Source organism: Sus scrofa, chromosome 6, assembly GCF_054392235.1.
Source record: "Sus scrofa isolate SSC_HxYL_T2T_F1_AM1 chromosome 6, Sscrofa_HxYL_maternal_Yorkshire_Landrace_v2.0, whole genome shotgun sequence".
In the NCBI taxonomy this organism is placed as follows: Eukaryota; Metazoa; Chordata; class Mammalia; order Artiodactyla; family Suidae; genus Sus; species Sus scrofa.
The window spans coordinates 113,598,754-113,611,911 of NC_139388.1; the positions used below are offsets into that span (position 1 = coordinate 113,598,754).

The 13,158-nt window shown below is 41.3% G+C and overlaps 2 protein-coding genes across 15 annotated transcripts in view; one reads left to right on the forward strand and one right to left on the reverse strand.

Moving 5' to 3' along the window:
* LOC110261184 (uncharacterized) overlaps nt 1-8,511 on the forward strand; it is a 31,193-nt gene extending 22,682 nt beyond the window's left edge. The window contains exon 5 of the mRNA XM_084959117.1: nt 7,300-8,511. The gene's annotated coding sequence lies outside the window, so the exon portion shown is untranslated. The remainder of the gene's footprint in view (nt 1-7,299) is intronic.
* The window catches only part of OSBPL1A (oxysterol binding protein like 1A), a 221,190-nt gene that overhangs the window by 120,474 nt on the left and 87,558 nt on the right, over nt 1-13,158 (reverse strand). The gene's annotated exons all lie outside the window — the stretch shown is intronic.

A 13,158-nucleotide genomic window follows, 5' to 3' on the forward strand; every position in this document is an offset into this window, starting at 1 on the left:
ACTTGGTTGAAATAGCTTAGGACTGTATTTTGATTATGTATTAGGATCCTTTAAATCTGTCCTTTCCATCAAATAAAATCATAATATTCAGAAACCTTTAAGAAAAAAAATAACTCAAAAGGAGAAAGACAATTAAATCTGTACCATCCCCTGTACTTTAAATATATATATATATTTTTTGCTTTTTAGGGCCTCACTTGGCAGAAAATGGGAGTTCCCAGGCTAGCGGTTGAATCAGAGCTGCAGCTGCCGGCCTACACCACAGCCACAGCAATGCAGGATCAAGTCTCGTCTGCAACCTACACCACAGCTCATGGATGGATCTTCATGGATCCTAGTCTGGTTCGTTAACCAATGAGCCACCAAGGGAACTCCCCTATTTAAATAATCTTGATTCACTTAAACCACTATTCTTAAAACATGGTAAACAAAGTCAATAAATAAAAGGTATAAAGTTGGGAGTTCCTGTCATGGCACAGCGGAAACAAAACCAACTAGGATCCATGAGGATGCAGGTTTGATCCCTGGCCTCACTCAGCGGGTTAAGGATCTGGCACTGCCCTAAGCTGTGGTGTAGGTCACAGATGCAGCTTGGATCCTGAGTTGCTGTGGCTCTGGCGTAGGCCGACAGCTGTAGCTCTGATCTGACCCATAGCCTGGAAATTTCCATATGTCATGGGTGAGGCCCCAAAGCCAAAAAAAAAAAAAAAAAAAGGAATAAAATAAATCCAAATGCCAGCAATTTGCAATTATTAGGCCATAAAATAGTGGGTACTAAGAAGAAACAATTTTTAAATGGGAAATGGAATGTAAATAAAATCTACAGAGAACATACCACAAATTATTTAGTCATTACTACTAAGTGATAAAACTCTATTACTGTTTTATTCTTTTAATTTTTCAAGTTTTTTACATGAATGTGATTTATTTTAGCAAGGACAAGTCCTTTTCTTGAAAAAGCTATTTCTCAAAACTCATAAGGCAGGAATTCCTGTCGAGGTGCAACAGAAATGAATCCGACTAGGAACCATGAAGTTGAGGGTTTGATCCCTGGCCTCCTGCAGTGGGTTAAGGATCCGGTGTTATCCTGAGCTGTGGTGTAGGTTGCAGATGCGGCTCGGATCTGCTGTGGCTGTGGTGTAGGCCAGCAGCTGTAGCTCCAATTGGACCCCTAGCCTGAGAACCTCCATAGGCTGTGGGTGTGGCCCTAAAAAAAAACCCCAAAAAACTCATAAGGCAAAAGTGGGCAACAAAAGGAAAAGTGTTAAATGAAGGTATAAACAGTCTTTGATTAATATCTGGCTACAAAGACAAAATGACATTTTATCTTATTTTTCATCTTATGGAATATAGTTTGCGAGTGCTAGCTATTCTTAATAACACCCAAGTAATTGAAATCTACTATATTCTAAAATATTTTACGTACTTTTCCTTTTTGAATCTTTGATACACATTGTGAAGATTTATTCTGTACTTAGCTGCTAAATAGCAAAAGAAAGTACCATATGCTAGATGCCATGTGACTTAAATAGTACCTCAACAGATGTCTTACGCAGAACTGTGGCTGGGGGACTGCGAGGAGACGAACAGGAAAAAACATACACAGCCTCTATCTTCCATAAATTATCTGGGTAATCTAGTAATTTTCCACTTTTATGGCACAAAGCATAGGAAGATGGAAGCATAGTCATTCATGTATATATTTCTTTTACTAAATACCATCACATACTTAACCATCTCCAGTTTTGTCTATGTTTTAGATATTTCACACTTAAGATACTTGTTGATTAGCAGAAAACAATCATTAAATGTCTAAATTTTTAAGGAGTATTTTACATGTTTTTAAAAAACAAAACATATTCAAGCTTTCAAAAGATATTTCAAGAAAACATACATCAAGACGAGTTTTTATAAGAATCCATTATTGGAGTTCCCGTCGTGGCGCAGTGGTTAACGAATCCGACTAGGAACCATGAGGTTGCGGGTTCGGTCCCTGCCCTTGCTCAGTGGGTTAACGATCCGGCGTTGCCGTGAGCTGTGGTGTAGGTTGCAGACGCAGCTCGGATCCCGCGTTGCTGTGGCTCTGGCGAAGGCCGGTGGCTACAGCTCCGATTCAACCCCTAGCCTGGGAACCTCCATATGCCGCGGGAGCGGCCCAAGAAATAGCAACAACAACAACAGCAACAGCAACAACAACAACAACAACAACAACAAAAAAAAAAAAAAAAAAAGAATCCATTATTGAGAGAGTGTCAAATTCTTCAGTCTGGGAGTTCCTGTTGTGGCTCAGCAGGTTATGAGCCTGACTAGCATCCATGAAGATGCAGGTTCAAACCCTGGCCTTGCTCAGTGGGTTAAGGATCCAGTGCTGTGTGAGCTGTGCTGTAGGTTGCAGACATGGCTCGGATCCCACAGTGCAGTGGATGTGGTGTAGGCCAGCAGCTCCAATTCAACCCCTGGCCTAGGAACTTACATGGGCTGCAGGTATGGCCATAAAAAGAAAAAAAAATTTCTTCAATCCAAAAGAGTGAAGTTACCTAACTTCTTTGGCAATCTAATGTTTAAATAAGATTTTGGAATTAATATTAACTTGCATGGTAGGATGGTGTAAGAATCATGGACTTTGGCAACACTCTGGTGCACTGCAGCATATCAGGGCCAGTCTGTTCACAATGGCATACTTCTTATGCAATGATGTCTGCATACTGATTATATAAAAGAAAACAGCTAGGCTTCTAGAAAAGTTACCAACTGGGAATCACTGCAAATATGTTTTAACCAATTAATATTTAGAGATAGAGCTGTAATAAATACATGCAAAAGGGCCAGTATGTTACTATATCTGGCCTACTCTGAGAATTGGACACTGTTAATTTTGAGGAAAAAAGTTATTTTTTTGTACTAAAAATATTCTTGAACTCAGGGAAGATGCTAGAAGATCATATGTGAAAAGAGAAACGTATAAAAAGCTCACAATCTGTCGTTTTCATGATTACACTGTACAATTTTTAATTGGCTAAGTTTTAAAACTAGTGTGGAAGTACTTGTTTCTTGTCTTGTTAACAAACTAAACCCTAATACAGAAAAACTCCATTTTTCTCCTTATATAGAAAAAGTCCATATTCGTTAAACTAACATTTGGGTTGTTCCATAAACAGTCAGTATCAGCCAAGCTGTTGTTCTGAAAATATTTGTCTTCCCAGAAATACTATTCTGTTTTACTGCTTCCAAACCTTTGTTAAAGATGGTCCCTCTTCCATGAATACTGGAAATTATTATTCATATTCAGAAATTTCCCCACTTAACCAAAAGTTCTGTTGTTCCCCCCACCTCCACCCCCCTGCCCCCGCCCCGGCAAGGCCAAGTTCAAATGCCATCCTCTCCATGAAGCCTTCCTTAAATACTGCTGTGGGCTATGACCTCTCCTACTGGATTCCAAAAGCAGCCATGTCTGCTTATAACAGAGAACACAGACACTGCATGTATGCTGGACCTCTGTTACCCTCAGGAAATGCTCAATCTCTTTAACACTCCGAGACCCTGCACTGGACTTTGTTTGAAGAAAAGACTCATGTATCAATTTAAAGAATAAGGAGAAAAAAAATTGGGAGTTCCTCTTGTGGGTCAGCAGAAACTAACTTGACTAGGATCCATGAGGATGAGGGTTCGATCCCTGGCCTCACTCAGTGGGTTAAGGATCCAGCACTTCCTTGAGCTGAGATGCAGGTCAGCAGCTGCAGCTCTGATTGGACCCCTAGCATGGGAACTTGCATATGCCACAGGTGTGGCCCTAAAAAAAAAAAGAAAATAATAAAATATTTTATTCCCAGGCTTGCCTAGAACATCTAAATGATTTTAGATTGTTTTATTTTACATCAAAAGAATTACTGTATTAAGATACACACATTTTAATTGATATTACTACAGGCTGGCTAATTAGGGCAGATTGATAAATAGATTATGTAAAATTACATTTTCCTGGAGTTCCTGCTGTGGATCAGCATCATCTCCACAGTGTAAAAATGCAGGTTTGATCCCCAGCCCGGCACAGTGGGTTAAAGGATTGCAGCTGTGGCGTAGGTGACAACTGTGGCGCATATCTGATCCCTAACCCAGGAACTCTATATGCCAGGGAGAGGCCAGAAAAAAAAAAGAAAAGCCTACATTTTCCTTCTACTTGAGGCACAAGTAGACATATATTGCCTATTTTTCAATATTTGCTCAAATATTTCTATCATTGGAGATAAGATATTTAAAAGAAAAAAAATTGATTTAATAGCATTGTTTTCTCACCCTAGTCTTTCTGGGAACAGTGCTGCCTTAAGTGTTTGTATTTACTTTAAAAAAAAAAAAAAAAAAAAAAAAAAAAAAAAAAAAACAGCAGAGAGAATGAAAAGTCCCAAAACTATCTAGTGCCAAAGCTAAAGGTCATAGGAAATAAAATATCAAAATAAGACAATTTCTGTCTTGTGGTGAAAAAAAAATGCAATATATCTATGACATGAGAGAGAGACATGATCTTACCTGCATGAAAACTGTTATTAAAACAGAATCATACTTAATCGGAATTATATAAATGCCTCAAGAAAATCAGTGCTCTCCTCAAAATGGAGAAGAAAATACTGCACATAAAAATCAACTAGGAGTTCCCATCATGGCTCAGTGGAAACGAATCTGACTAGCATCCATGAGGATGCAGGTTCAATCCCTGGCCTTGCGCAGTGGGTTAAGGCTCCGGCATTGCCGTGAACTGTCATATAGGTCACAGATGCAGCTTGGATCCCAAGTTGCTATGGCTGTGGTGCAGGCTGGCAGCCATAGCTCCAATTTGACCCCTAGCCTGGGAACCTCCATATGTTGCAGGTGAGGCCCTAAAAAGACAAAAAAATAAAAAATTTTTTTAAAAATCACTTATTCTTGGAGCTTCCTGGTGGCTCAGCAGGTTAAGAATCTAGCGTTGGGAGTTCCTGTCGTGGCGCATCGGAAATGAATCCAACTAGGAACTCTGGGGTTGCAGGTTCAATCCCTGCCCTTGCTCAGTGGGTTAAGGATCTGGCATTGCCGTTAGCTTTGGGTAGGTCACAGATAAGGCTCGGATCTGGTGTTGCTGTGGCTCTGGCATAGGCCGGCAGCTGTAGATCTGATTGGACCCCTAGCCTGGGAACCTCCATATGCCACAAATGCGGCCCTAAAAAGAAAAAGAAAAAAAAAAAAAAAAAAGAATCTGGCATTGTCATTTCTGTGGTTTGGCTTTGATCTTTGGCCTGGCAATTATTGGATGCCATGGGTGCAGCCAAAAATAAATAAATAAATAAATAAGATCAACCAACTACTCTTCTAAAAACATCAACTATATCAAGCCATTAACTTGAAAAAAAAAATCAAGACTGGTGACATATGTAAGATATACTAAGAATATAAATCTATTTCTTGTTCAAATTAAGATGATTAGTTTCAATGCAATCACCTACTGGTTAAGTACCACTAATTGACTGTTCATATCTACGTCTATGTAATTTACACTAGTTGCAGTGGGAAGTATAAAACACATAGTTCAACACAGCATGTGTTAAATGAGTTAAGAATAAAAAGATATTATCAGGGATAAGATATAAACAGCAAACAAACTGAACATACATAAAAAGTTACATGTTCAGAGAAAGGAGTTACCATTATGAGACGGTGTAACACAGTGGATTCCGATGAAAAGTAATGGGACTTGAGTTGGATCTTGAAAAAGATTTTTTATTGCTAAATATAATTCCCAATAAAACAAACATATCTCGAATATCTGTAACTATTTTTTCAGATAGTACTGAAAACACTGGACAGTCTCAGAATTATGGTCAATGAGAACTGGAGAGGTTAAAACTTGCTTCTACCATTTACCGAGTGGCTACCATGTATCAATCACTACACTTGGTGCTGGAGATAAAAGCCTAAGTAATTAACTGAGAAACAGTTTTTTTTGTCCTTAGAAAACTTGCCATCTAGTAAGGATAACAAAGTAAAACAATTATTACTGAATGAACAGTACTGATGGGAGGGAGTCTTTAGAATAGGAGGGAAAGTATACATTTGTTGGGAAAAGTGAAATGATTAATTTCAAAATATTTAGAAAAGTACCAGTTGGGAAGAACTTTTGGCACCAAAACAGGGAGGAAGCCAGGAGAACTATGGAATATGTATGTCTTTGCATTCTTCTGCAAATAAGAGTGAAGGGAGGCAAAGAGAAAGATTTTATCTTTATTTTTTTGCTTTTTTAGGGCCACACCCTCGGCATATGGAAGTTCCCAGGCTGGGGGATGAATCAGAGCTGCATCTGCCAGCCTACACCACAGCCACAGCAAAGCCAGATATGAGCCGCATCTGAGTCCTACACCACAGCTCATAGCAACGCTGGATCCTTGACCCACTGAGGGAGGCCAGAGATCCAACCTGCATCTTCATGGATACTAGTTTGGTTCTTAACCGCTGAGTCACAATGGGAATGCCAGGAAGATTTTATTGATTAAAATCTCCATCAAAGGCTATGCCTGGAGTTGCATCACTTCTGACCCTGGGCTCCTCACTTCACAGTAATGATTGTTGAGAAAAACCAGTCAACACAGTCAGTGATTTGAGTAGAATCACATGTGACCTGGGGAGCTCTGCCTCCAGGAAAGTCAGGGCTGGTAGGGTCTGTGCCACAAGGAATAAGGGGAAGGGTGAGAATTTGATCATGTTTTCTCATAGAAACTTTGGGTGAAATAAATATGAGTAATAGATCACTTAATTTCATAGCCACTTTGTCTGATTGGTTTGACTCCTCAACTCCATTCCCTGAAAGGAAGCCTGGACCCAGGGCAGAAGCTCCCTCTCCTGTATAACGAGCCTGTGCAGGAGCACCCAACAGCAAGCAGGCCTAAACCTCTGCCTGCCCTTCTCTTACCTTCTAAGACCTGAGGAGGCCCAGGTCTGCCCAGAGTGGGAAATGAAAACTGAAAGAGTAAAGAAGTAAAGGGCTTCAGTGCCACAACAGGGAAAGGGGAGAGTGATCTGGACACGCAGAGTAAGAACACTTAGGCTAGTCTGAGAGAAGCCAAGAAGTTTCTAGAAGCTACATTTAAACGATGAGGAAAAGTTAGTATTTCACAAGGTAGGAACAAGACCCTAAAGCATGAGAAAAACTCAAGTGTTGCTGAACAGTGAGTAAGAGGAAGGAAGAGGGGAGACTGCTGAAGTGAGGAGACACAGGTCAAGTCAGAGTTGATTATGCCCTCAGGCACTGAAGGTGACAAGACCTGGTTTTGTTTACAGGCACCTCTGAAACCACACTGTGGAACATACCACGGGGAGGGAAGTGGAGGAACATAAAACCGGAGGCGGCACAGCCAGATAAGAAGGGCTGCAGCCCCCGGGCAGGATGGCTGGGTCCTATGTCAGCGCAGTGAATGGGGAGCGAATGAATGTGGAGACGCGGAATGTGCACCACAGGAAAGGAGGTTGAGATGGTGCCGAGGTCTGCGCTTGGGAAACCGTGTGATGTGTTCTGGGAGAGGGAAAAGACCAGAAAGAGCATCGGGACAAGAAAAGAGAAGAAAAAAAAAACTGACAGGAAAAATACGGAGGATTTCCTTGCTGTGAGTTAGGAACGTGAACCCTACATCAGTCCCACCATCCTCTTGAACTTCTCAATGGGAGACTTGTAAGGATGCGAACACCACCTCAAAACTACAAGAGCCAAGCGACTCTGAATGTCCTCAACAAATTCTCCCTTTCACTGGAGATGTAGATCTAGGGATGAAAGGCTGTAAACTTTTCTGGTTCACAGAGCAAACGTTCAAGAATAAACACAGATTTCTCGATTTAGTCTAGACCCTTTATCAGCTAAGAACAATATTTGGAGCATGCTGCCTAGGATTAAACACTGACTCTGGTTTTTACTAGCTGTGGGAACTTAGACAAATTACCTAAGCTCTCTGTGCCTCTGTGAGCTTATTTATAATAATGGACATAATATAATGGGAGTAAAACAAAGATTTAGATGACAGAGAAATTCTACCACTCACAGATTCTCAGTGAAAGAACTACTCAAAGGTATGCCTCAGGAAAAAAAACAAACAAAAAAACTAAATCCAGAGAAGAGGAGACGATTAAAAAAAAAAAAAAAATGGCATTGACTGTGGAACTCCTAATGGTAAAAAAGAATGCAAAATCTCCCCCAGCACTGATGGCTTCTTCCTCATTTGGTCTGTCTCTATAAGGTCTCACTGAATTATATAATCTCTATGCTTACTAACTTGACATAGCAAATGCAGTACAAGTTTCTTTGTGGCTCAAGAGAAATAAGCTATAAATTTATGAGCTGGATCAATATGTTATCCATGTCATTCACTAAGAGTGGGAGTGGCTGGAGAAGGTGCTGGGGAGGGAAGGAGGGAGAGGTGAGCAGGCACAAGCCCTATGTGTTATGCACTGTTTAGGTGCTGAAGATAGTCCATGAATAAAACCAACCAAAGTTCCTCCCTTCGTGGAGTCTGTGGTCCAACAGGAGGGGTGGACAATCAACTACACACACATCTGTAGGAAGTTTGATAAATGACAAAGAATAAAGCAAGTGGAGTGATGGAGTTCCCATCATGACTCAGTGGTTAACAAATCCAACTAGGAACCATGAGGTTGCAGGTTCGATCCCTGGCCTTGCTCGGTGGGTTAAGGATCCAGCATTGCTGTGATCTGTGGTATAGGTTGCAGAAGCAGCTCGGATCCCACGTTGCTGTTGCTGTGGCTCTGTTGTAGGCTGGTGGCTACAGCTATGACTGGACCCCTAGCCTGGGAACCTCCATATGCCAAGGGAGCAGCCCCAGAAATGGCAAAAAGACAAAACAAACAAACAAACAAAAAACAAGTAGGGGGCAGCAACTGCTGGAGCTGGAAGCTTCAACTAGATGTAGTTATCAGTAGGTGTCCTGACAAGGAAGAGCTGGCAAATTCTGGGGCAAAAGGAGATGGCAGCAGGAGCTGGAGGCAGAGGATGGGGCCCTGGGCCAGTGGAGGAGCCCAGCAGACCTCAGCCGGCAGAAGGGAGTAGGGTTAGCCCTGACCTCCTTCTCCTCCCTCCCTCCACCCACCTCCTGCCAGGACAGTCTGTTTGCTGGATCCAACCAGAGAGCCAAGGGCAGAGCAGCCCCACAAGTACCCCTGAGGTCTAGAGTGATCAACAGCCCGGGGCACCAAGCAGGGCAGAGAACAGACTAGAGGAGCAAACCAGTGCCACACAAGAGAAAGCCTGGAACAGAAGGTTCTGCTGGGGTGAAGACCTGGGGAGGGAGGGAGTGAGGGAGGGTGAACCCTGGAGAAAAGTCTTCCAGGCAGAGGGGCCAGCACAGCCCAGGCTCAAGGCAGCAAGCAGGCCAGTGAAGTTGGGAGAGGAAGGCAGGGGGAACTGGGAGGTGAGGACAGGGAGGTGAGAGGGTCCCGGAAGGCTCTGGCAATCATCAGAAGGACTTTATCTTTCACTCCAAGGAGAAGACCTGGAATCCAGTGGATATTCTGAGCAAAGGACATCAACCCGCAGATGCTTCAGAGGGATCCTGGGGTAGAGACTGTAGGGGGCAAGGGCAGGATCTGAGTCAAGAGGTTGATTTAATAGTGCATGTAGGAGACAAGGGTGGCGTGGACGGGGCGGCAGGGGGGAAGGGGGGGAGCAACAGGGAAGGTGGTGATATTTCCTTGAAGCCTAGGATTTTGAGTGAAGTTTTAAGTGGGCTGAATAAAAGTCCTTTTCCTTTTAAGACATTGTCTTTGAGGTAACTGAAAACATGCTCTTGCCTTTAACCAGGGGTTTTCCTATACACATTTAGTAACATGCAATAAAGTGCATGTGGAGTTCCCATTGTGGCTCAGTGGGTTAAGGACCCAATGGTGTCTCTGTGAGGATGTGGGTTAGGGATCCAACATTGCCACAAGCTACGACAGAGGTCATGGATGAGGCTTGGATCTAGTGCTGCTGTGGCATAGGCCTCAGCTGCAGCTCTGATTAAACTCCTGCCTGGCCCAGGAACTTCCTTTTGCTGCAGGTGTGGCCATAAAAAAAAAATAAAAAATAAAGGACATGCATTAAACTTGGCATGTAATGTAATATATCTTTTTTGGAAAGTAATTAAGCAGTATGCATCAGTAGGCTCAAAACTGTTAATATGCTTTCACCCATTAATCCCACTTCAAAGGATCCTGAGGTAATAAAGTGATGTGATCAAATATAAATTACAATACAACATTATTCAGCATGGTCAAAACCTGGCTACTACACCCAAGGGTAAATTTAGGGTTGTCACAGGAAGAACAGAACAACTACATGGCCTTCAGGAAGTCTTCCATAAATTTTATAAGTTTGGGTTATTTTACTTGTTTTTTGCAACAAGGCTTTTGGTAAAGATAAAATAGTAAAGATTTCATTACCATATTCTTTGCACCTTTAATGATGTGATGCCAAGGCCAAACACATGAATTTGGCATTAATCCAGAAAGAAATTGGATTTAAGGGACACTCATGAATATGAAAAAAAAAATTTTTTTTGTCTTCCTCCGTGGCATGTGGAAATTCCTGGGCCAGCAAGTAAACCCAAGCCACAGCAGTGACAACCCTGGATCTTGAACCTATTGTACCACAAAGGTTTTTTTTGTTTTGTTCTGTTTGGTCTTTTTGTCTTTTAGGGCCACACTTTCGGCACATGGAGGTTCCCAGGCTAGGGGTCCAATCGGAGCTGTAGTCACCAGCCTACGCCACAGCCACAGTAACACCAGATCCGAGCCACGTCTGTGACCTACACCACAGCTCACAGCAATGCTGGATCCTTAATCTACTGAGCAAGGCCAGGGATTGAACCCACATCCCCATGGATGCTCGTTGGGTTCGTTAACCACTGAGCCATGATGGGAACTCCCAAAGGTATTATTTTAACAGAGGACATTACAGACCAAAACCACAGTGTTTGGTCATGGGGGAGAAGAACTATAAATAAAGTTCAAAAATCAGTTTGTGATCAGGCTACAAAAGCCCTTAAAAACCAGGATAAAGAGTTTACATTTTATTCTACAGTTTCAAGGACACTTAAAAGATTTCCTCAAGAGGAAAAAAAAAAAATTGTAATTTTAAAAAAGTAACTTTCCAAAATTAACCTGGCAGCAATAATGCTGTATTTCATATAACTGGAGTTGGAAGGGTTCCTAAAAGCCTTGCGATTCAGTTCCCTTTAAGGATGGAATGCAGGGGGTTCCCAGAAAGCAGGGAGACTAAGGAGCAGGCTGCTGTGGTAATCTGGATGCGAGGCTACACAGAGCCGAACGGGTACAGTACAAGATGCAGTAACAAAGAAGGGCCTTGAGTCTTAAGGTTCACATTCATACAGTTTGTACTAAAATGTAAGACAACTAACAATTTGAGCTGCAAGTTCTGGATTCCATCCACGAACATTTTCGTTTTTCATCTTGAGACGTCACTGGCAGACTATGTAGGAAGTTTGGAGCAGGATGTGTACCTATCAGCTTATTCCGTTGTGAGCCACACGGGAAGTCCACTATCAGCTTATTTTAATAAAACACAGGGTGCAAGATTATTCCATACAAACCCTTGGAATTAAGAGTAGGCTTAGTTACCTTCAAAACTCTCCAATTCCATTCACGAAACTATCTCAACCTGATTTACTTAGTATTTACATAAAAGGTAGTTTTATTTATCTACACCAATCTTTCAGAAAATAAGGTTTATCATTTATGTATAAACTTACTGACTTTTATTATAGCTATATGAAATGGCATTGTCAGATCACAGTCAGATACCTCAGTTTCCCAGATGGCAAACCTGGTAAACTGTCCAAAATGAAATGGCTCCTGTGGTCCCGAATAGCATGCATTTCTCTAAGAGCACAAATGATGCATGCCATCACTATGAGTGACATGTCATACAGATGATCTGAGACAAGGAATATATATGACTCAAGGTTTTAAAGAAAAAAAAAAAAAACAATAATGGGGCCGTAGTTCTGATATAATTTCTTTCCTTGGTCCAGGTTAAAGAAATTAATCTTTATATTTCATCTCACTCTGTGCAGTTTCTACATCTTTTAAGTGTTGTTGTTAGTATCTCTGCTTACTTTTGATGGCTCCTGGTGAAGATGTTTTTTGTTTTTGTTTTTTTGTCTTTTTAGGGCTGCACTTGTGGCATACGGACGTTCCCAGGCTAGGGGTCGAATAAGAGCTGTAGCTGCTGGCCTTACACCACAGCCACAGCAACACTAGATCCGAGACGCATCTACGACCTACACCACTGCTCACGGCAATGCCAGATCCTTAACCCACTGAACGAGGGCAAGGATCGAACCCATGTCCTCATGGATACTCATCAGGTTTGTAACCAATGACCCACAATGGGAACTCCTGAAGATGGCATTTTAAAAGCCCACTGATGATTATTACAGTTGCGTAACTCTGTGAATATACTATAAGCCACTGAATGGTACACTCGACATGAGTCAATTCTAGGCTTATGTGAATTATACCAAATGAACCCTTAGTTTAAAAGCCCACTGAGGATGAATAGCCAAAGTAATGAAATATCTCAGCTTGCAATAATCAAAATGACTTCAGCCTTTCCCCACACTGTTAGGACTCATCTAAATACATGTTTGTTGAACTGAAGTAAAGGGATGCCCAAGGTACATTTGGATAGGTACAGAACATTTATGCTCAGTTCTCTCTAATGTTAACATTTCTTCACATTCCCTGAGCACACATACACTAGATCATGACTAAAAATGATAGTTAATCATAAACTCATAGACAACTAAATTGATATTTTAGTGGAGTTATTTATAAACACATCATATAGCTAAAGTCTAAAGCAACTATAAAATCTAAGAAACATGATAATGTTTAATTTACAGAGTAATAAACAATTTTTTCCCAAAAGCTAATTTGCATATTGGATTTTATACCAAGATTTTGTAATTTGAATGGCATTGTGTTTTCATTTTGGAGTATTTATAATTAACTCTTGCTAATTCATAACTAATGGACAGTGAAAGCATAAAAAGCTTACTCTTGAAAGGGAGATTAATAATTAGACAAGTTTGGAATTCCATCATGGCGTAGAGGAAATGAATCTGACTAGGAACC